Source organism: Podarcis tiliguerta (assembly GCF_965153285.1).
Source record: "Podarcis tiliguerta genome assembly, chromosome: 17".
NCBI classification, from domain to species: domain Eukaryota; kingdom Metazoa; phylum Chordata; class Lepidosauria; order Squamata; family Lacertidae; genus Podarcis; species Podarcis tiliguerta.
Window position 1 is genome coordinate 40,449,672 of NC_139550.1, and position 24,461 is coordinate 40,474,132.

Here is a 24,461-nt window from a genome sequence, read left to right on the forward strand (position 1 = left end):
AAAAGCCTTTTGTACTTTGGGATAGAAAACATGTAACAAGTAGATGTACTCTGAGGAAGCCAGTTCCTTCCTAGGAATGCTGCATTCTGGGTGAGTGTCTATACTGTTTATGCTTTGCTGCAGCAGCTAGAAAATCTTTTCAAGAATAAAACCAAACTTTTTACTTTTTTAAAACAAAAATGTCTAGCCCCCATGGTAAAGTGGCAGCAGCACAGCCACCTTGCCCAGAATGCAGGAAGAACTCTGAGGAAGAACAGGCTGCGTTAGCAGCAGCAAAAAAAAATTAAATCTAGGGCGAGAGGAGTAGGAGCAGCAGTCCCCCACCTTGGCAGCTCTGCATAAAGCTCCCCCCCCCCAAAAAAAGCATGGGACTTGGGACATTTCTCCTGATTTGCCACAGTGTGGGAACAGCATTGGTGGCACTCATTTACAGAGTTGGATGACATCTCTGGCTCAGCTATGGAGGAGGGAAGATGGCGACGGAGACAGCTGCCTAATCAGACTCCTCCGCTTTTAGTTAAGTTTTTAAGTAGTTTTTAAGTAGTTTTTACGTAGTTTTTAGCCACCTCTTGGTTTTAAACTCAGCTTTAACGTTTTATTAGCTGTTTTATTACCTCCTCGCTTCACTTCGCTTTTAGTTTATTGTTTTATTGTTTTACTCCCCAATTTGTCGAGGGAGCAGCAACCCCTCACTGATTTATTGACATTTGGCTGTGGGAGGTTGCCTACTGCAACAAGACAATCAGGGAAACAGAGTGGAGGCCGCCGAGAGAAGCGGGCAGGAGTCTCTTCCAGTCCTATGTGGATATTCTGCAACCCACCCATTGAATTCCCCCACCGGCCAGATGAGTCAGCGCTTCGCAGATAAGGAATAACAAACGACGCCATCAATCTTGACCGCCGGAGCAGGAAGACTAGAAGGCAAGCGTTGGTTAAAATTACTCCTGGGCACTGGATCACCTCTGCGGTAGCTGTAGCCTGGAGACAGGGCCTGAGCGGAGTTTTAATACTCGGGGAAGGGAAAGAGCCAAGCCGAAGTTTTGGAGCCAGGTCAGGGGAGGACCAGAGGAGATCATAGGCCTGGGCGGGCAGTTGAACCCGACGGGCTTGAGGACCCAGCCTCCCTCTTGAGACGTCTTCTCCAGCTGCACTTCGTCATCCTAACAGCGAGAGTGGAAAGCTGTGAGGCTGTGAGGCTTCGGGTTGCTGGAATTACACTCTGAGAGGTGAAGAAGTCTTTTTGGCAGAGAGGGGTGAAGAGAGAGGAGACGGAAGTTTAAACTAAACAAAACAAAGCCTGGAAATTCACAAAGCACTCTTCAACGAACTGCGGAGAAATCCCTGTAGTTAAATACTCAGCTGTACAGCTAAATCATTGACTGTGGTAGGAAGTCCCCTTCTTCTCTTCTGTATTACTCACATTATTTAGCTCATATCTACTGTGGCTATGGGCAAGAGGAAACGCCTCAGAGAAGCAGAGGAATTACTGCTTCTCCCTAGCCCCAAGCTACAAGCTAAAGGAAGAAGAGATCAGCCAAATTTTCAAGCAGCAGTTACCACATACAATAGATTTCTTCCACTAAGTGACTTGGATGTAGCTAATAACATTCCCAAGTCCCAAAATACCACCTTACACAATTGTAACTTAACGAGCACTCCCAACAAGGGTGGGCCCGATGTGGATGGGGAAAAGATCCAGGATAAGGAGAACCAGCTGGGAAATGAGTCCTCCCATTTACAACTAGTCATTAGGACACTGGACTGCATATTTAAAAAGATAGACTTTCTGACGTGCTCAATTTCCAAGCTAACGGAAAAAGTGATGGATATGGACGCCAAAATTGCCCTCAAAAATAACTACCAGAGGGGACCTCCAGTGATAGCCCCATCAAACTCTGGGGCAAAGGGGATGAGAAAATACAAACTAAACGACCTCATGTGTAAGCAAAATCTAACATTGCAACCTAAGAAGGTGTGCCTAACGATAAGGTCTGAGATTTGGGACTGGTCAAGCTTGGAAGGAGCTAAAATTGCCCTAAGTAAAATCTTGAGAACAAGCATAGTTCATATTGATCTTCATGCCTTACTCCCGCTAACTCAATCAAATGGCCCTTACAAAGTTATTTTAGCCTTCCGTTCGCTGAGACTACCCTTATTAATAATAAGACAAAAATGGAAATTCATAAAAACAAAAATCATACCCACAAGGGTTTTTGCGGACAGCATAGTAAAACCACTACTTGTGGAAAAAGAGAGAGAGACATTAGATCCAGGAACAAGCTCTACAAAATCGCCAGACAAAGAGATGTTGCTTTCCCCACAGAGAACGGAGGAGATTGCCTGCAGTCCACATCCAGGAACGAACTTGGGTGATTCCAGAATATCTAATGATGAAAGCGCCCTTATGAATTCATTTGACGAACTACAGTCACAAGAAAAAGAAAAAATAATAAATAAATTAGATAAACTAAGAGAGAAGATGTCTCAGGCCAAAAGCAAAATAGGAAACAAAGAAATTCAAACCAACAGTGCCATTGGAGGCTCAGTGGACCTTCTCAAATTTAGCCCACAGCCCCAAAATAGGCCCATAAAATCCAAGGCAACGATACAGACAATCGTCTCGCCACCCCTATTAGTCAATCTGGAACCAGCTCTTCCGGCACCAGCCGGAATGGTCACACCTACTAAAGAACAGCAAAATGTAAACAAAATTTCGACACACTCCTCAATGCCTGACCTGGAGTCATCATTATCGGGCGGAGAATCTCTAGTTGACGATTTAGAAGCTCAAACCGCTATCGATATGGACTGGACAGAAGACCCCTTGGGCCATATAAATAAGATGACATACCCACGGAAGGGAAATCTAAGAATAGTTAAAACTTGTACCGACTTAATCTCTGCTCCCCTAGGTGATAAGCTCTCTGATAAAACAAGGGATTTCAGAGAGGAGACTAGACCAAATCAGGACACTACCCCTATAGGACCGGCTGAGCAGAGCATAATTACAAATAGCTCAAGAGGTACATCTGCGCCAAAAGGAGAGAAGTCATCTACTATTAGTCAAAGGAAAATTACTGACTTCTTTAAATCTGTCAACCCACCAAGGCCAGCGTTCTCCCCTTCTCTATTGTGACTACCCAAACCTCAGTCAAATCCTCCCCCGTTCTCCCTTTTAAGCTGGAATATAGCAGGTTGGAAGGGGAAAAAATCTGACCCGGACTTTGTAAAACTAATAAACTCACACCAAGTAATTCTCTTGCAGGAAACATGGGAAGAGGGGAGAGTAGATATTAATGGTTTTGATGTTACATCATTACCGGCATGCCCGTCTACTAAAGGAGGCCGGCCCAGAGGAGGATTAGTTATAGCAATTTCCTTGAAAATACAGGCAAAACTCACGCTTGTAAATGCTTCCACCTTTGCAATTACAGCCCTGATTACGGGGGAAAACTTTGAACTTGTTATAACAAATGTTTATCTTCCTCCTGGAGGCAATATTGCAGACTTATACAATAAATGGGGAACCTTGGAGGAACATCTCACTTTTTGCCACTCCAAATACCCCAATATACCCAATGTTATAGCAGGGGACTTCAACGCTCGCATTGCAACAAACTGGGAGTCTTTAATCAAAGCCAAATGGTGGATAACCCCAGAATTCATTAATGACCTCTCCCTCCATAATCAAAGACTTTCCAAAGACAAAAGGGTAAATGAAGCGGGAACCCTTCTTTACCAATTGGTACTACGTCTAAACTTAGTGATTCTAAACGGGAACTGCCTGCCTGACGTACCGGGCGAGTTTACACACATAAGCTCCTCTGCAAACAGTGTCCTGGATTATATATTAGTATCTCATGACATATTCCCCAGAGTTTCCCATTTCAAAGTTGAAAATATTCATCTGAGCGACCACCTACCGTTGGTCGCCACAATGACTATAGACTGGACCCCAGATGGAAACAGACACCCAACACATCTGATTATGAACTCAGTATTGCAAATCAAAAGTGTAAAGTGGTCCGAATTACAGGCCCAAAAATACTCAGCATATTTCCAACAAGGACTAAAACAAGCATATTCAGGCTTAACCGAGGATTATTATGATTATGACCAAACTTTAAGACTATTCTCGAATCTGTCGGAAGATCTAACGTCTTTTTTCTCTGTCCCGACGCATAAAATAAATCGAACACAAAGGAAGATAGGTGCATTGTGGTTCAATAGTGCTTGTAAACAGGCTAGACAACTTCTCGGTAACATCTACAAAGAGTATAAAGCCTCCGGGGCAACGGTCTTGCCAAAAGAATATTTCCAAGCAAAATCGGCCTACAAGCAAATTCAAAAGGGAGCCAGACAGGAATGGCAAGTGAATCAATGGCGAGCAATCATAGAAGCCTCATCATCACGGAACTCCAGACAATTTTGGCTCCTGGTAAATAAAAGAACTAAAAGATACCCTTTGACTATTATTCCTGCCCCGGTTTGGGAATCTTACTTAAAAAATTACTTTGCCACAACTGACTGTATTGCTAACACAAGAGATGAATTTCAACATCAGCTTCCCCTCTGGCCCCCCACCGATCCAGAAGACATCCATGACCTGATCGTTAAACTCAAAACAGGGAAAGCGCCTGGGCCAGACCTGATCCCGGCAGAAGCAATAAAATACCACGCGGACTGGTGGGCCAAAGTTCTGGCGACCATCTTCGATGCCGTTAACAACTCTGGAATGATCCCGGAAGTATGGAAGGACGCTGTTATCGTTCCAATCCACAAAAAGGGCTCACCAGATGACCCGGGGAATTACAGAAACATCAGTCTGCTCTCAATAGTGGGGAAACTGTATGCCCGCTTCCTGTTGATCAGACTTAACCAATGGGCCGAAGAGAAAAAATTAATTGGGCCCGAACAAGCTGGATTCCGCCCAAAACAGTCAACAATTAATCACATTCTAACTTTACAGCATCTTGCCTGGAAATACTCCACCCCAAAGGATGGCCAACTCTGTGTAGCATTCATTGACCTAAAGGCAGCATTCGATAGTATCCCCAGGAGCATCCTCTGGGAAAAACTCATCCGCTGGGGCATTGACAGAAGGCTTCTCTGGCTAATAATCAAACTCCATGAGAACTCAGCGGCCAGAGTGAGATTCACCCCGGAGGGTGATCTCACGAATTCAATTCCCATTAACAGAGGTGTCCGACAGGGTTGTATATTGGCTCCACTCCTGTTCAATTTGTTCATAAGTGACATGAGGACTCCCCTAATAGAGGCCCAAGAAAGGATTCATGCACCCCGCCTAGCACTCTATCGCTGCCCCTTGTTACTATATGCGGATGACGCAGTCATTCTTTCTTTTTCTAGAGTAGGTCTCAGGAGGGCCCTAAAAATTTTTGGATCATACTGTAGCGCAAACTCCCTTACAATTAATTATGGAAAATCTAAGATCCTGATTTTCTCAAAGAGCCGGAAACTCCATAATTGGAGAATTGATGGGAGAGTCATCGAACAAGTCTATAGATTCCAATATTTGGGAGTTTGGTTACAACATAACCTCAGATGGAAGGCCCATGTAGCCTATGTTACAAATAGAGCCAAAGCTATCTCCTTGGCGATCTTGCGATTCTTCTTCACCGATGGGGCCCTTCATATCCCATCGGCGCTGAAAGTCTTCAAGGCCAAGGTGATCCCGACAATAGCTTATGCCATCTCAATCTGGGGGACCCTTGCCAACCTATCTCACCTGGAGGTCATTCAAAATCAGTTCTTAAGAGGGATATTGAAACTACCCAACTGTGTAAGTAATACAGCGTTACGCATGGAACTTAATATTGTATCCCTGGAAAATGCTCTGTGGAAGCACATACTCTGTCACTGGTTATCTCTATGGCACAATCTCCCAAACTTGTACTTGATACAATGTATGTGGAGAGATGATTTCCAGAGCCCATGGGTAAAAAATTTACAGCTGAAAATTACGGCAATGGGAATTTCCCCATCCAAATTATTAGAGCAGGACATAGTCCCAGCTAAAAGAACAGTAACCTGTAAGCTAGAGGAGATGGACTTGCAGCAGAAAATGATCTTGGGCAATGGTACCTGCTCACCTCTAAATCTTGGTTTATTACCCCTCTTAAGGCTCCCAAACTATTTGAATTCCTTAACTTCCTCAGCTCATAGATATGCCTTTGTAAAGGCAAGATTCAACACCTTCCCATCGAACGTGCTGAGAAATAGATTCTCCAATGGACAGATATCGCTCTTATGTGATTGTAACAGTGGGGCACCGGAATCGCTGCATCACATAATTTTTGACTGTGCTTTTCACCTACCGGCCAGGAGCAAGTTTCTTGCTCAATATCTTAAGGGAATTGCCGATGACACAATTGAAGCCAAACTGAGATATCTACTAATTGATGATGACCCCCTAAAATCACTCATGGTTGCCAGATTCCTGATCAGCGTCCTATCCCTAAAGAAGAGAAACGGTCTCCTGTGTGATTCGGACAACCCCTTTAAACCATGACCTATGTTTTAGGTGATATCACCATTGTTTTAAATCATGATCTATGTTTTGGGCGATATCACCATTGATACCCCTGATTAATTTATGAGTAGAGGGTGATGTATAGGTTACAAATTTATTGCAATGTATGGTGGTGGTTCCTGTTTTGTATGATGGTGGTTTTTGTTTTTGTTTTGCTTTGGTTACTGTTTGTCTTTTGTAAGCTTTGGCGATTTTAAATTTGGAGTTTTAAGTATAATATGTTGGTATGGGAAACTGTCGTGTAATGGGCCAATGGCCGTAATAAAGATCAATCCAATCCAATCTGGCTCAGCTATCCTTTATGTTCTTAGCTAAGATCAGGCACAGATTCTCTTCCATTGTAGGTGATCTCCAATGCATTATTTCCTTGTGTTATGATTTCCGCATTAATTTCAATGGATTTATTCTGAGTAAATATGTTTACTCTGAGTAATATTCTGAGTAAAATATGTTTATTAGCCACTTTTTCTCCAAGGAGCTCATGGTTCGCCCCCTCCTTATTTAATCCCCACAAAATCCCTGGTCCGGCACTTTAGTCACTACACCACATTGGTTATTGACTTGGTGCAGAGAACCTTGGTGTCTACAGTCAGCAGCAATGTCCCACCTTTTGCTAAAGTTCCCAGCTCAGAGGATAGGCATATACATCTTCCTTGTATGTGTCTGAGGACGCGGGGGAAAGAACAGGGTTGGTGACAACCATAAATAAGGATTGGCTCCTAAACCTAGACAAGATCTCCAGGCACCTATGGAAAAAGATGGGTATCTAACAGAGTTTGAAGTCACATAGGTCTATCCTACAGCTGACCTAGATAAAGGCTATCTGTTTACCATGCTTTGAAGCCCTTCTTTCCTTGCACGACCCTCTTTGCACAGTCAATGTCATCTGTAATGTTGTCATCCTGGAGAGCTGAAGGAAAGATGAGAGTCGGGGGAGGGGGAAGAGTCGGAGAATGAGCTGAAAAGTAATTATCATTAAATACATGGTGTGAGTTAACTAATGAGAGAAGGACCCTCATGTTTAGGTTGCAGCAAGCAGAAGGGACTATCGTAGAAAAGTTGTGATAGACTGTTGAATAACAATTGGTCAGAAAGTTGATCTAACGCCCAAATAGCAGGGTATAAATGATAAAATTATTATTTAAAAAATATTATTCTAAGTGTTTTCAGTGGGGAGATGAGCTTTCCTTCTCCCAATTTATGTCATCCTGAGTTCAAAGTGCGCATTTGATCAAGGGGAGCCAATGTGGTGCCCTCCAAATGTTTTGAGCCATAAATCACTCCCATCACCCCTGATCTTTGGCTATATTGAGGAGTTGAGAGGAGTACGAAGATAGTACTTTTTGTCTGACTACTTTATGCTGATTGGGGAACAAAAGTTCAGCCCGTGTGAATCTTGATATCCCCTGCTCCAGTCTTTACCAACCCATTGTCCTCAAGATGTTTTGGAAGACATCTCCCATCTAGCCAGGCTTATAGAGCTGTCATCCAAAACTTCCGGAGGACTACAGGTTCGCAAAAGCTGTCCCACTTTATCCTTATTACACACTGATTACTTACAGGGCTAGGAAGCCAAGAACTTAATCAATATTTTCAGAGGCATGGACATTGTATGTGAGCTGCTATGCATGTGCAAGGTTGGCGGGGTGCTCCAGGATTTCCTGCACCATTGCAAAGGATCTCTGGAGCTCTTCTTCCTTGGCATTGGGCCCATCAACAAGTGAGAGTCAATATGGGAACTTCACTAGTGGGCCCCTTGACAAGTCTGGGGCAGCTCTGCTCCCTCACCAATCTCCAGCACTGGCTATATTTCCATCCAGAAGCCACAAGCCCACAAAAGTGGATTGAGGTTGTAAGGATATAACTTCTTACCACCACAACTCAAGTTACAATGGTTACGTGTGTCCAGGGTCTTGGCATCTCTGCACCACCACCTTCCACTGAGTAAGAAGATCCCATAATTGCTGGCCGTTGGCCCCACGTTAAGGGCTGATGTGTTGAAGCCACTTGTGTGAGACACCAAACAAATCCCTAGAGGCAGGAGCAAACAGATTAAAGTTCACCTGAGGCAGGTAAAACATCTCAACTTTGGAATCCTCATTGTACAGAACTGGAGCGGGTCCCAGACGTAGCATTTAAGATAGGCTCTTACAGATTGATGAGTTATTTAAAAGGCTGCTGTTTTGAAAATCAATTGACAAATATTACAAATGTATAGGGTTAAGGAAGGCTAATGGAGGGGATGAGGGGATTAGGCAGCTGCCCCTGGATAATAATTTTGGGTAGCCTAAAGGGAAGTAAACACTGTATAGAAATAGATGGAATTCTTACTCATGATATGAAACTGGCATATAGTTCTTGAGTTGGGTGACAAGAGTTCAAATCATCACTCATCCACAATCAGCCACAGTCTCTCAGCTTAACCTACCTCACAGGGTGGTTGTGAGGATATCATGGAGAGGGGAGAACCATGTCAAATGTAGTTAAAAGAAAGTGACACAAAGAAAGTGGATAGAGAAAGGTCCTGTCTCCCCCAACACTAGAAGTCGTGGTCATCCAGTGAAGCTGAATGTTTCAGATTCAGGACAGATTTTTTTTAAAAAAGTACTTCACACAGCACATAGCTATAATTTTGAACTCGCTCCCCCAGGAAGCATGATGGCCACCAGCTGACATGGCTTTAAAAGAGGAATAGACGAATGTGTGAAGGCAGAAAGAGATCCCAAGGGTGGCTAGGCCTTGTGGCTTCACGTCACAGTCCTAGGCAGCGATTCTTCTGAATGCTGGAAACCGCAGGAGGGGAGAGTGTTGTTCTTGTGCTTGACTCCTGCTTTCAGGTTTCCCACAGGCATCAGGTTGGCCACTGTGAGAAGAGGATGCTGACTGGATGGTCCAGCCAGGCAATATTGGACTGCAGGGGCTACTGATCAGGGACAGGTGAATCTACTGATTTTTCATTTTTTCCAATCTACAGTTCAGTTTACCACATTTCTACGTCTTCATTCATTTAAATAAACCCTGAAGAATCACCAGCATTTTAGAGCACATTTCTCCTAATAAGCACATTTTATAAGCAACCTTGGCTAATTTATTTTCATGTATATACACATTTTTAGGCTCACTTTCCCCAACATAAACTATTTTGTACTCATTTGTCAGTTGTAGAACTGCAATGCAAAATTTGGAGAAGTGCGAATTTCTCAGGCTGGCTGCTATTTGGTTCACATGTTTGGGGAAAGTGCAAGTGAAGTATGAGTTCTCATTATAATTTCTGCCCCACAAATCTACATTCCTGCGTGCACCCATGTACACACAGAACAATACAAGGGACACTCACACTCTTCTATTCTGGTGCCCGCAAAGCCTTCCATGCCCTCGTCCCTCAGGATGGCTGCCAGTTTGCATCTCTCCATGATGATGGCATCATTCTTGGCCGCTATGATACCAAGGAAGAGAAGAGCCAAGCTGGGTGTCACCATCTTGACAGTGGCAGCTATGCAAGTACAACACAGTCCTTTATACCCTGCAAGGCAGAGGAGGAGCTGCCCAATAGACTCTTGATGGAATAGGCTAAATGCTAGTGTCACCTCAACCCCTGGAAATGGCAAGTTCCAATCACTGAGTCCTAGAACACACATCCACTCTGTCAAAACTCACACAGTCCAATGCATCAGTGCTTCTCTGCTAAACAACCCCAAGTGATTGTCATGTAAGGCAATCCCAACACTGGCCAACCCATTGAGCATTAGTCCTACTGGACCTTGTACCTTGTAGCAAGTGTTAATTGTCATGTCACTCACACTGCTGCTGGGGCTTGAAAACCCAACACTTGCCAAACATCTCTGCCTTGTGCAACTGTTAAAGAGATAAAAGGCCTAAAGCAGAATAAGCTGCTAAAGTCTATATTAGGACAGCAAACTAAAATGCATGGCCAAGTATGAATCCCCCCAAGTTTCTTGCATAGCTTCAGCATCTGTTTATGACACAGGTCCTAGCCTCTTTAACAGGTATGCTGTATGTTGGCAGGTGGAGCTTGTCCTGCAAGAAAAGGCAAGGTTGCAGAGACCCTCCCTTCTGTGCAAAGATAAAGGGCACCATATGCCCTGACTGTTCTGCACAGAATAATCTCGCTCCCAAGAGTGTGCCAGCATATAGGGTGGGGATCTCCACTCAAGCCATGTCCTAATTGGCTGGAGCTGCTGCTCAAGTTCCTTTGAGGTGCCATTACCCCGGGGTTGATTTGATCCCACAAGCTACATTGACTACAGACTGATGCATGTTACAATAAAACAGCATAGACAATATAATATTGCCAAACCAAAATGACATTAAACTCAAACAGAAAAACATCAAAATACAGCAAATTGACAAAAAACCATCACATCAGTGAGGGCAGGGCACTCAACTCCCATCTCCAGTTAGCCAAAAGCTTTGGTCAAGGCATATGTTTTTAGCCATCAAAGTCAGCAGCATCTGGATCTGCATTGGGAGGTCCATGAGGAGAGCAATTCATACGTAGCATCCCAAAATCCAGAAGGCTTTCTTATGAGTTGATGCATAGTGAGGGATGAGAGAAAAAACCAATTCCATTCACATTTAAAGGTGAACCTACCAAAGTTTTACTTTCTAAAACAATACACACACTGAAACACAGCCACCCTTCAAAATTTACACTAGAGTAAAGTGTTTACAAAATGCATATATTCATGCACATAATATATAAAATACATTATATTGGGGATATTGCTTTACAAAAATGTGTACATTAGGCAAAATTGCATACAAGTATATATTAAGAGAACTTTGCATTAAAATGCTGAGGTATTTCCACATGGACTTTAACAAACAAACAAACAAACAAACAAACAAACCTATACAGAAACATGGAGAACTGAACTTCAGATTGGGGGGGGGGGGACAGAAATAGGGAGAAAGCAAAACTGACAGATTCATCCATACCTATGTGTAACACACTTGCCATTTTTATTTTGCTCAGTAAAGATATGTATTTCCTTGGAGGGAGTCAAAGCAGTTGAGAGAGCTGATTTTCAGTGGAGGAAAAGGGTAAGAAACCACACTTCCCCTTGTCCTGGGTTTCCAGCTCAGGTTTCATTCCCAGCTGCTGAAGAAATGAAATCAAAGGAAAACCTCCTCAAAGATCACTGTGTTACATAGAATGAGGATTTCTGTCCATATTGACACATCCTGGCTGGCCCTGCGATTAAACAGAGTGAGGCAGTTGGCTCAGGGAGATGATCTGGAGTGTCATGCAACAGCAGCAAATGGTGGCACTTTATAAACTGGGGTGGTGGTTGTTGTTGTTTAGTTGTAGGGGAGATGAATTTGAAATTTTCAGTCTTGGGTGCATGTACTTTGCCTGAGAAAGTGCAATGTCTTATGCCAGCCTCTTTCACGGGTACAAAGTGCAGCAGTTTTCCCCCTGACAGATTGTGATGTAATGTGTACAACTTCTTACCTCTCTTGTACAATACTTGTTTTTGGTAAAATACTAAACCCAGGAGCCATCAGGGTTTTGTCGCAGGTGTAACAATCCTCATCTTTTAACTACAGTTAATAGATGGAGAGTGGGCAATGGGAGGATCAGAGGACAAAGCTTCTAGAGAGGCTTGAGCCTGAGGATGGGGAACCTGCAAACCATGGAGACCTTTAAGGCAGGGATGGGAAACCTGTGGACCTCTGGATATTGGCGGACTGCAACCTGAATGCAGAATCACTGGGGCTGATGGGAGTCAGAGTCCAACCACATCTGGAGGGCACTACAGGTTCCTCATCCCTGCTTTGTCTGCTGAATTTCTCTTTGAGACATTAACTATGGATTGATAATTCCCCGATGGAAAGAAATTCTCTTGAGAGGGAAGAAGGGAGAGAGCTTAAGGGCAGAATGGTTCTACAGAAAGGAGAAGCGGTGGGGAGAGAAGGCCTGGCATGTAGTGCTTGTATGTCTGAACCGAGGGACCCTAAGCCTTGGGGATAGCAGCTTTGGGCACTCTTGGGTTAAGAGGAAGAATCCCGGAACAAGGATTGTTCAACCAAGGTTTTGTTGTTGCCTCATGGAGGCAGCCAACTCTGCTGGGGAGAGAACCAGCCCAATGGGCACAAACAATGGCTCTGATGACCCAAGACTCTGGGATAGTTCTGCATGTCTTCAAATGACAACAAACAGGGCAGGGCTAGGCAAGCACCGAGGTAGGTGCTGTATGCAGTTGCAGCCATGCATCTTTCTTTTCTCTTCCTCTCCTAGATGGAATCCACTAAACTAAACTCCCTAGCTTTATGGGACACCCGATGATGTGCCATGTTAGCCTTGCCAACTGCAGAGAATTCCAGAATATGTTCTGCTCCCTCTTTCTCCCCTTGTTCTCCGCCTTTCTTTAGCCTCTGCCACTCATTGTTTCGGCAAAGCCCTCCTTTTTCTCTCATTGCCTAGTTATAATCGCTTCCACCAGCTGCTCTGGCTTCTGGCCAGCATCCTTCATTGCTTAATGCTCTACCTCCAGTCTAGACCCTTCTCTTCCTCACCATATTATTGGTTCTTTCTTTTGCCTTGTCCTTGGACTCATACTTTGCTGAGGTTCCTTTAGGTCAACCCTTCAACTAAGGAAGGCAACAAATGAAACTTTGTGATGCCAGTGATCGACTGTCCCTCCCTTCATATCCTTCCAGTGTTTGGCTACTGTGAGTGGAGCTGACACATCCAAGGGTGTCTGTTCCAGACCCCACTTTGCAGGTCCCCCCCCCCCGTAAATAAATGTAACAAAACTAACTGTGTGGATGCTTAAAAGCTTTGGTGACACAAATACGTATTTCCATGTTTTTCTTGATAACTGCAATCATTTGTGCATACCACACAATGTTTGTTATGTCATGTTCTTTTTCCAGCTCAGTTTTCACTGTCTGGGATAAGAGATTTTTGTGGGGTGTTTATATGCTATATGGTTCGGAATCAGACTCTAAAATAGTGTACACAAGATCACCTCCAGGTCAAATAATTCTGGATCCACACATCCTTCCACAGTGGGGACATAGTTTTCTGGACGGGAGTTGATCATGGTGAGAGTTTGCCAAACGTACCTTTCTCTTAGAACATTTCTCCCTTTCGTCCTGAGTTCCAGTGTCTTCAAAGCCCATAACACCTTTGGTAAAGGCTGCTCTCCAGCTAAATCACTCGCAGACCAGTGTTTCCCAGTTGTTGGTGTTTATGCTGCATTTTTTAAGATTTGCCTTGAGAGGGTCTTTAAACCTCTTTTTTTGACCACCAGCATTACGCTTTCCATTTTAAAATTCGGAATAGAGTAGTTCTTTTGGAAGATGATAATCAGGCATCCGCAAAACATGACCAGTCCAACCAAGTTGATGTTGAAGAATCATTGCTTCAACACTGGTGATCTTTGTTTCTTCCAGTACACTGGCATTGGTTCGCCTGTCTTCTCAAGTGATGTGTAAAATTTTTCAGAGACACCGTTGATGGAATCTTTCGAGGAGTTGGAGATGGCGTTTATAAGTGGTCCATGTTTCACAAGCATATAGTAAGGTTGGTAGTACAATAGCTTTGTAAACAAGCATTTGGTCAAACTCATGCTGGTATCTTCGAGAACACTATCCAACCATCTCGTCCTCTGTCGTCCCCATCTCCTTGTGCCCTCCTTCTTTCCCAACATCGGGGTCTTCTCCAGGGAGTCTTCTCTTCTCATGAGGTGGCCAAAGTCTTGGAGCCTCAGCTTCATGATCTGTCCTTCCAGTGAGCACTCAGGGCTGATTTCCTTAAGAATGGATCGGTTTGATCTTCTTGGCTGCAATCTACTACCCAGCATAAAAAACTGGCAGTGATCTACCCATTGCCATTGGAGGGACAAGCGTGCGGGGTGTGTGAAGGGGGAGTTCAAGTGGGGGGGGGGAGGAAAGGAAGGCAAAAGTTCTCTCTCTGAGGAGCCAGTCGGCTTCTCTCCCCGCCCCCCAGGCCAGCCTTTCTGGATCTCTTCCCCACGAACATCCAGCGCCCCTTCCTCACCTTCTTCAGAGCACAAGCAGCGCCCTCCACTTGAGTGTGTTCTCCTCACTGAAGAACTCTTACTGCAGCGATGAACACCAGCATCCTGCCCACGCCGTCTTGTGCCCTGCGAGGGGATGCCATGGCAGTCACTTCTGGGGGCGAGCTGTTTGCCATTGCTCTGGGGCCCAGGTGTCACCCAGTACTGAAGAAGGGGGTGGTTGCTGCTGTGGCACGGCCTTCCCTCGCTTGGCACCAGCCGCTGCAGAACAGTGCTTCTCCACTTCCAGATGTCCTGCTGCGGCCATCACTGAGCGAGGGAAGGCCGTGCCGCGCAGGCAAAGGATGTTGCTGCTGCTCCCCGCCGCTGGTTCCCTCTGCCGCTGCTGTGGCTGCAGCATCCACGCCCCCCTTCTCTGCTTCCGGGTGTCGCCAGTGGCTGGCACAGCCGGTGCTGAGTAAGGGAAGCTCAGGTCTGGTGGCAAGTGAGCAGGCAACGGAAGTGTGGCACTCAAAACGTAAGTGCACCCTCCGAACAGAGTACCTTTGGATTCCAAAAAAAGTTCGAAAACCGGGACACTCCCTTCTGGGTTTGAAGCATTTGGGTTACAAGTAGTTTGTATACTAAGCTGTTTGAAAACCGAGGTACCACTGTATATCATGTATATCATTTCTACCCCGGTGGGGAGTTTCCCTTTGACAAAATGTAGGATCATGGCAATGAAAATAATGAATAGAGTTGAAGCGATAACACAACCCTGTTTAACTTCTGATCCCGCTGTGAATGGTTCACTTTGAAAGCCATTGCTATCTGCAGTTGTTGCTGTCATATTATCATGAAGGTGCCAAATGATGTTCACAAATTTATCCGGGCAGCCAATTTTCACAAGGACAGTCCATAGGGTATTGCAATTTACAGTGTTGAAGGCTTTAGTCAGGTCAATAAATGCCATATACAGGGGTTGGTTTTGCTCTCTGCATTTTTCTTGAAGCTGTCAAGAGGTGAAAATCTTGTCCACTGTCCCCCTAGAAGGCCAAAAACCATTTTGGGATTCAGGAAGGGTCACCTCGGATATTGTTAAGAGACAGTTTGCAAGAATTTTGCCAGCTGCAGCTAATAAAGAGATGCCTCAATAGTTTCTGCAATCCGCTCTGTCACCTTTTTCATTATCATGATAATTTTGGCATCCCTAAAGTCTGCTGGGATCTCCTCAATCTCCCATATGTTTTCGATGAGCTTGTGAAGTTGTTGTGTAAGTTCAATTCCACCCACTTTGAAGACTTCAACATCAGGTTCACTGGCTTTGTTGTTTTTCATTTGGTTAATAGCTGTACACAACTCTCCAAGATTTGGAGACACTGCAAGCTCATCTCTAATTTGTTTTTGCGGGATTTGTGAGATGATCTCAGCAGCTACTGGGGAGTTGCGCTTAAGGAGATGCTGGTAATGTTTCTTCCAGCCCAATGCAATAGCTTTTTTATCTTTTAGAAGTGTGGTACCATCTGTAGAGCGTAGGGGTCATATGCCATGATTTATTGGCCCATAGATGGTTCTTGTGGCTTTAAAGAAACTCTGTGCATCCTGAGTGCCAGCTAAGTGCTGGTCTCTTGAGCTTTTTTTATCCACCAGGTGTTCTTTTGTTCTCTGGTTCTTCTTTGAACCTCAGCCTTGGTGTTGGCATAGTTTTTTTCTTAGTGGTGCAGTTATTATTTTATTTTAATCTGGGGAAACCTAGCCAGATGGGCGGTGTATAAATAATAATAATAATAATAATAATAATAATAATAATAATAATACTAATAATAATTTTATTATATTTCAATCTTTGTGATATCTGAAAGGCCTTCCTTTTCTTGTCAATGATGCATTCAATCTCACTGTCTTTCTCATAAAACTAGTCCTGGTGTTTCTTGGTTTGGTATCCAAGAGTTTGTTCACAGGCTGTAATAATGGATGTTTTTAGCTTGGTCCAGTGTTCCTTGGAACTTAAGAGTCATTTGGTAGCAGTCCCCGCTTAATAGGATATTGAGTGTTCATTTTGTGCCTTGAAGACTGTGTTGAGGTATAATCTTGATAGCCATCGTGGAGCGTATTAATTGGTGATCTGTCCAGCAGTCATTGTCACTTGTAAGGAGTATATCACAGCTATCTTCTGCTCGGACATAGTCTAAGAGGTGCCATTGGTTTGACCGAGGATGCCTCCATGATGTTTTAAATTTTTTTGTTGAAAGTGTGTGTTGGTAATAACAAAGTTGTGCACTGCACATATAGTAAAAAGTAAGATTCTGTTCTGGTTGCTGTTGCCAGTTCCTTCTTTCCCAATAGTTGCAGGTCACAATCGAAATCTCATTCAACTCTTGCATTAAAATCACCCAGGAGGGTAATTTTATCCTTGGATGGTATCCAACTGAGAGTAAAAAAATTCTTTAATGTCTTCATCGGCATCCAGTGTTGGTGCATAGGTGCTTAGAATAGTAGCCTGTTGGTTTTTTGTATTGCTACAAGGACCTATCAAGATGGTAAGAATTTTATTATAGTCAGCCAAAAATGATTTTATGTGTTCAATGTTCAATGTTAGTAGTACAAGCCACCCAGTGACTGATAATCCCTCCTCATTTGTTTCAGAAAGTTGGAAGTAGGACTCTTTTATGCTTGCTCCTGATGAAATTTGCTTTAACATTAGTTCCTCCACTTGTTTAGCCTGGATTAGTCCTTGAGTTACTTGAGTTACTTGTGCTCAATGCAAGAGATGACTCAGGAGTTGAGCTGGCTGGGCCCAAAACCTCTTTCTGATCATTCTGCTCTTCACCATAGCTGCTGAGAGGCCCTATAAGGTCAATAATAGTACAGTGGTGCCTCGCAAGACGAAATTAATTCGTTTTCTCGTAGAGCGAATTTTTTCGTCTTGCGAAGCACCACGGCGGGGAGGGGTGGGGAGAAGCATGGCAGCTGCCGCAGCCATTCCTTGGACTCACCCACACCTTGTGGACACCGCGCAACTCGGCTGCTGGAGGGTGGTGGGGCTCAGGAGCGCGACTCCGGCTGCAACGCTGGCTGCTGGTGGCAACGGCTCCTGAGGGGAGCGCGCAAGGGCGGTGGGCAGCGGCGCGAGGCAGCTGGAAGGTCGGAAGGTCGGCCGGAAGGTGGGAGGGAGCCGGAGGAGCCGTCAGCAGGAAGGTGGGAGGGAGCCGGAGGAGCGGGGAAGCGAGCATGCGTGCATGCAGTGACCGTCGCCATGACAGGAGAGGCAGGGCTGTTTCGTCTAGCGAAGCAAGCCCTTAGGAAAATCCGTCTTGCAAAGCACCTCAGAAAATGAAAAACCCTTTCGTCTAGCGGGTTTTTCGTCTTCCGAGGCATTCGTCTTGCGGGGTACCACTGTATCTGGCTCCTGCTGTTTCTTAGCCGCCGCCTCATTTTCCTTATTCATGTAAAATTGAGTAATTTTTGTTTGTGCTTTCTTTAGTTTGTGCTCAAATTGCCATTGGGGAGAGACTAGAAATTTTATAACCACTCCAGCATTGTAAGCAGGCAAAGGACAGGAACCTTCATGATGTGGCTCTCTACACAATGAACTTGCTTGGCCTTCCTTCGTTCTGAGAATGGAATAAATCAGGAAATATCAGCTCTTCTGCATACAGACTGTCCAGGCTATTAGAGACTGACGTATTGCTGTTGCATCAAAGAAAGAACCCATTCATTATTTAAGGTCACTTATATTTTACCATGCGCATCTTTTAACTCAGAGCACTCTTACTACAAGGTGATTCTGGGAAGTTCCCTGCTGCAAATGTGTCCTAAGGCCATAGGGCATTGCAGACTTTCCTCCCTGAGGGCTAAGCTATGGGGAGTAATTGTTGGATTACAACTCCCACACTCCGTAACCTTTTACAATGCTTGCAGACGGCAATGGGAGTTGTAGTCTAACAACAGCTAAAGGGCCATAGATTCATCTGCTGCAGTGGAGAGGGAGGCCCACCAGAGGTGAAGGACACCCACCCCCACATACTTCATTGTGGTTGTGGAAACTTCTGTAGGACTTCTTCCTCTGTCATCCATGGGGAAGAGGTGTGTTGGGAGATGTTCCCCGCAACATGCCCGAAACATACAAAATACATCAGTCCTAGAGCACTTTGCTGGGTGGGATGAAAAGCATGTTTAGAGTGCGATGAGAGAGGCTTTGTACCTGTAGGATCCAAGGGTGGGAATATATGTAAGCCTGAAACTTGGCATACCCAAGTCCTGCCCTGGCTGATGCAGGCCTGTTTATGCCACCAATTCCTCTTTCTGCCCACCATAGGCTTGTTCTACCAACATTTAACATGCATTATTTTTGAAATGTAAATAGCAGCAGCTGAACCTGATTTCACCTAGAAAGTGTAATTTGACAAAGCTTTACCTATTCTGGAGGAGCATATTTCATCTACTTCTGTCAAAAGGGAAAAGTTGTTATAGACATTTTTAAATTTCCAAATAATGGAGGTGGGGAAATGAAGTGAACCTGAAAACTGTAAAGGCCACCCTAGCAGGAAAACCACTTTAGCTATCATTCTGATATTTGGAAGGATACATGGCCTCAGAAAGGGTGAGCCCTTACCCTCAGATTCAATTCTGCCACAAAACAAAAAGTTATAGAGGTTCCCTTAAGGAAAAAAATACAATAAACTTTAAGGGTGTCCTGTGCAGAAGTCTCTGAATCTATTAGCTTGTAATTTGCAATGGAGGCTTATTCTGCCTGCAAATTTCATCCACTGCTATCAAAGGGGGGAAGTTATAGTTACGTTAAAATGTCACAGTAGTGAATGGAGTGAACCAGGCAGTGTACAAGTGTCTTGGATGGAGGTGGGCTGCTTTCTAAAGGGCTGATTCAGGGTCTGAACTGAATCTTGTGATTGGTTCACACAGCTCACATTGAATCATTGCATTATTGCTGATGGTTTCAAAGTGTCCCTATAAGTCACATATAATTCTTCACAATTAATCACTCTTCGTTATGAGGACTTCTCAGAGTTTGTTTTGTGACTTTATGGGAAAATGAACTACTGGCATGATTTTAATGATAGCATTGTAAATTTAACAGTTGCTCCTTTGCAATTCTTCAGTGCTATTTCTATATTTCAACCATTCCTTTTGTTTCACTGTAAGATTCAGACCTCTCGCATTGCATGGTCTTAATTTTGCTGAACAAAATGTGCTTGTAGATTCATAGCCAATCATAATATATGGTCTCTCCCCCCCCCCCCCCCCGTCTAGTATCCTCTTCATCAGGATTCCTTAGCTATTTTCCTGACCTTTTGGATAATCCCCTTATGTTTGTTTGGGATTTGTTTCAGATCTTTACTTAGGAGATATCCTCACAACTTGTTGGAGCTTGCTTTGGTGGTTGTGGTTGAGGAATGGTATTTGACCAGGGCATTTTACCTACACGGGTGTCCAGTGCTTAGTTGCATTGAGGCATGGTTGCTGCTTTGCTTGGGCAAGTTCGAAAGCATGTCAAAGTGCAAGTAGATAAATAGGCACCGCTCCAGTGGGAAGGTAAACGGCGTTTCCGTGCCAGAAGCGGCTTAGTCATGCTGACCCGGAAGCTGTACACCAGCTCCCTCAGCTAATAAAGCGAGCTGAGCACCGCAACCCCAGAGTCGGGGTCCCTTTGCCTTTATGCTGTTCTCTTAGGTCTAGTTTATTATTGTTTGCCTTCACCCTCAAAGGTACACTCCTCCATTGTTTCTTGAGACAGATGAATGCCAACTCAACTCTACTATGGGACCCAAGAAAGGACAGGGAAGGTCTAACACCATCCAACCTCCGGCAAAGCATCCTCCCCACCTTCTTCCTTGGGACATGAGGGCTCTGTCTCATTTGAAGGTTGATTTTACTTTGATAGGGTCTTGGCCATGGGATGTTGGCCATGCAATTTAAGTCGACCCAGAATTTGGCTGGATCAGGTTGGTGCAATCCTGGATCAGCCCAGGTTGGATCAGGACTACCCAGAAGGGGCATTGTTCTGGCAGAAAGGGCATGGGGATGCATAGGCAACCTGTGTGTATCTCTTTCTCTCCTCCTCCTGCCCATTAGGGTATAAAAGCCTGATTACATGGCATCATCTCCTTTAGGAATGGCTGAGAATACTGATGAATTTGGAAACAGTACCCAAAATTACGTCAGCTTATGTGTTCTTTCTCAACCTGGAACAGGAATTTGGTAGGTGAATATGATAGATGTTCACTGTATTTTTATGATACAGTGCCCCCCACATGTTCCTGATGTTTCCTTCCATTGAAATGAAAGTTGTAGCATGATGTAATGGTTATTTAATGACATAATGTTTGGAATTAGTGGGCAGCGAGACAAACAATGTTCTTTGCAGAAGGCAAACTGCAGCAGACTAGAAACAGCACTATCCATGATGAATATGGGATGGACAAGAAAATGATGGCTTCTTACATCCCCAACTCCTGCCTACTGTATTCCAATATGGCAATTAAATATATATATATTAGATATTTTATAATTATAAAAAGAAAAACAATAAATGAATTCAACAAACAATACATCAACAATAAAAAAGAGAAAAAACTACAACAATACAACATAAAAAAACCCAAAAACACACATCCAAATTTTGTATCTAAATCTTTCATTAGCTTATTTCCTCGACTTCCTCACACCTCCCTTTTTTGTATTCTAGTTCAAATTATCTGGTTCAACAAATCCTTTCCCTCCTCTTCAATTTTTATTCTATAATTTATCCTGACACAATTTAACTTTAAATTTCCCACTTTAACACATTAACACTTAATATTCATATAATTCTTAATAACCCTTCTGCTAAAACCATATAGCTTCATTCCAATATACTTCTAACATTCATTAATTTTGCAATATTTCTGTAAATATACTTTAAATTTTTTCCAATCTTCTTCCATCGACTCTTCTCCCTGGTCTCGGATTCTGCCAGTCATTTCCACCATTTCCATGTAGTCCATCAGTTTCATCTGCCATTCTTCCTGGGTGGGTAGTTCTTGTGTCTTCCAGTACTTTGCGATGAGTATTCTTGCTGCTGTTGTAGCATACATAAAAAAGGTTCTATCTTTTTTTAACACCAATTGGCCAACCATGCCCAGGAGAAAGGCCTCTGGTTTCTTCAGAAAGGTATATTTAAATACCTTTTTCATTTCATTATATATCATTTCCCAGAAGGTCTTAATCCTTGGGCACGTCCACCAAAGATGAAAGAAAGTACCTTTCACTTCTTTACATTTCCAGCATTTATTATCGGGCAGATGGTAAATTTTAGCAAGCTTGACTGGTGTTATGTACCACCTATAAATCATTTTCATTAAATTCTCCTTTAAGGCATTACATGCCGTAAATTTCATACCAGTGGTCCATAACTGTTCCCAGTCAGCCATCATAATGTTATTGGAACTTTTCTCTCTCCATTGCAGTTAAAATTTTTTCCAGCACTTTTGTTTTCATTTTATTTAACTTAAAACCTGCTACTTGACCAAAATCTTGAATTAATTTCAGTGCTCTTTTAGTACTAGTCTCAGGCTCCTGTAAAGTTAATACCAAGTCATCAGCAAATGCTTTCAATTTGTACTGTTTAGCCCCCACCTGTATCCCTTCAACCTGCTGATCCCTTCTTATCATATTCAGCAAAACCTCCAGGACCGATATAAAGAGCAGTGGAGAGATTGGGCACCCTTGTCGCGTTCCTTTCTCAATCTTAAATTCTTCCGTCACCACATTATTCACAATTAGTTTGTCCTTCTGTTCTGTATAAATTGCACCTATACCATTTCCAAAGCTTTCACCCACCCCCATCCCCTGTAAATTCTTTTTCATAAAACTCCAAGAAATGTTGTCAAAGGCTTTCTCCGCATCCACAAATATCAGAACTGCTTTAGGATATTCTCCTGTAATTTTTCAATAATATTAATTATGTTCCTCGTGTTGTCCATCAAGTGTCTGTCTGGGAGAAAGCCCGCTTGATCTTTATGAATTACCTCTGCTAATACCTTTTTTAGTCTTTTAGCCAATATGTCTGCAAAAATTTTGTAATCCACATTAAGCAGTGATATGGGGCGGTAGTTCTTAAGTTGTGTCTTTTCAGTCTCTGTTTTTGGTATAAGTGTAATATAGGCCTCTTTCCAGGACTCCGGTGCCTTTTCCCCCTCCAGTATTTCATTGCACACTTCCTTTAAAGGTTGTATTAACCATTCTTTCAAAGATCTATAATATCTTGAAGTCAGTCCATCCGGTCCTGGAGATTTACTTTGTATAGCCCCTTCTACTTCCTGCTCTGTAATTTTAAGGTTCAACATTAACTTATTTTCCTGAGAGATTTTTTTGTAGACCATTTACTTCCAGAAATCTATCAATGTCCATTTCTTTCTGCTTCTCCTGTGTATACAATTGTTTGAAATACCTCTGGAAGCATTTTCTGATTTCCACTGGATTCTGTATATTCTTTCCATCCACTTCCAAGTTCGTAACTGTATTAAGTTTTTGTCTTTTTTTCAATTGCCATGCCAGAAGTTTCCCATACTTATTTGCCGATTCGAATGTCTTTTGTCTCATCTGTCTAATCTTCCATTCTATTTCCTCGTTCATCAATTTCATGTATTGTACTTGGTATAACTTTATCTCTTTCAGAATCTCTTGCGACTTTGGTTTCACTCTCAGTTTTTTCTCTCCTTCCTTTATTTTTTCCAGGATTTTATCTTTTTTCTCATTTTGTGTTCTTTTCTTAATTGCATTCTGTTGTATCAAAAAACCTCTCATGGCCGCCTTACTTGCGTCCCAAATAACTCTTTTTTCCACTGTAGTATTCATGTTTATCTCAAAATAGTCTCTCAGAGTTTTTTGGGCCTTCTTGGTGAATTCCTCACTTCGAAACAGGGCATCGTTCATTCTCCATCTAAAGGAACCAGTTGGTGTCAATTTCATTTCCATCTTAACCGCATTATGGTCGGAACAGGTTTTAGGGCTGATTTCTACCTTATTTGTCTTTGGTACCAGACTTCTAGTTACCCAGATTTGGTCAATTCTTGTCCATGTCATCTTGGCCTCAGAAAAGAAAGTTCCCTCTCTTCCTAAAGGATTCTTAGTTCTCCAAATGTCCACTAAATCCATGTTTTCAGTCATGTCAAAAAAGGTTTTTGGTAGTCTGCGTCATTGGTGACTACCTGTCTCTGTGCCTTGTCCATATTTGTAGACACTACTCCATTCATGTCCCCCATCAAAATCATATTATATTCCATATAGTCCATAAGAGTCTCATGTAACTTCTTAAAGAATTCCGATTTTCCTTCATTTGGTGCATAAATACCTATTATCAAAAAATTCTCTCCCTGTGAATTTATTTCAATTGCAACAATTCTTCCTTGTTCATCTTTAAACATAAATTTTGGTGATAGGCTCTCTTTTGCTCCTCTTTTTTTAACTTTATCTGATGAAATAAATTCTTGGCCCAATCTTTTATTAATTAATAACTTCCCGTGTAGCCTTGTCACGTGTGTTTCTTGCAAACAAATCAAGTCCAAATGTTCCTTTTTAAGTAAATGAAAGACCTTCTTCCTTTTTTCAGGGGAGTTAGTGCCATTAATATTCCAGCTCAATATTTGTAATGCCATTATGTAGTTACTTTCTCCTTGCCTCCAACTGCACCAAGTGCTTGCTCTTCTTCCGTCGGTGTTGTATTTGTCAGGCCTACTTTTCCAAGTTCTTTCTGCAGACCTTCCTCGTGTTTATTCAGAAACTTATCTCTATCTTCTTCTGATCTTATTTTTATCTTCCTTCCTTTAAAGGTGAAGGAGAGACCTTGGGGAAATTCCCACCTAAAAATAATTTGGTTCCTTCTCAGCAAGGCAGCCAATCCAACGTAGTTGGACCTAAGG

At 43.1% G+C, this 24,461-nt stretch overlaps 1 protein-coding gene across 5 annotated transcripts in view; it reads left to right on the forward strand.

The window, feature by feature from the left end:
• MBD1 (methyl-CpG binding domain protein 1) overlaps positions 1-24,461 on the forward strand; it is a 152,096-nt gene that overhangs the window by 104,682 nt on the left and 22,953 nt on the right. The gene's annotated exons all lie outside the window — the stretch shown is intronic.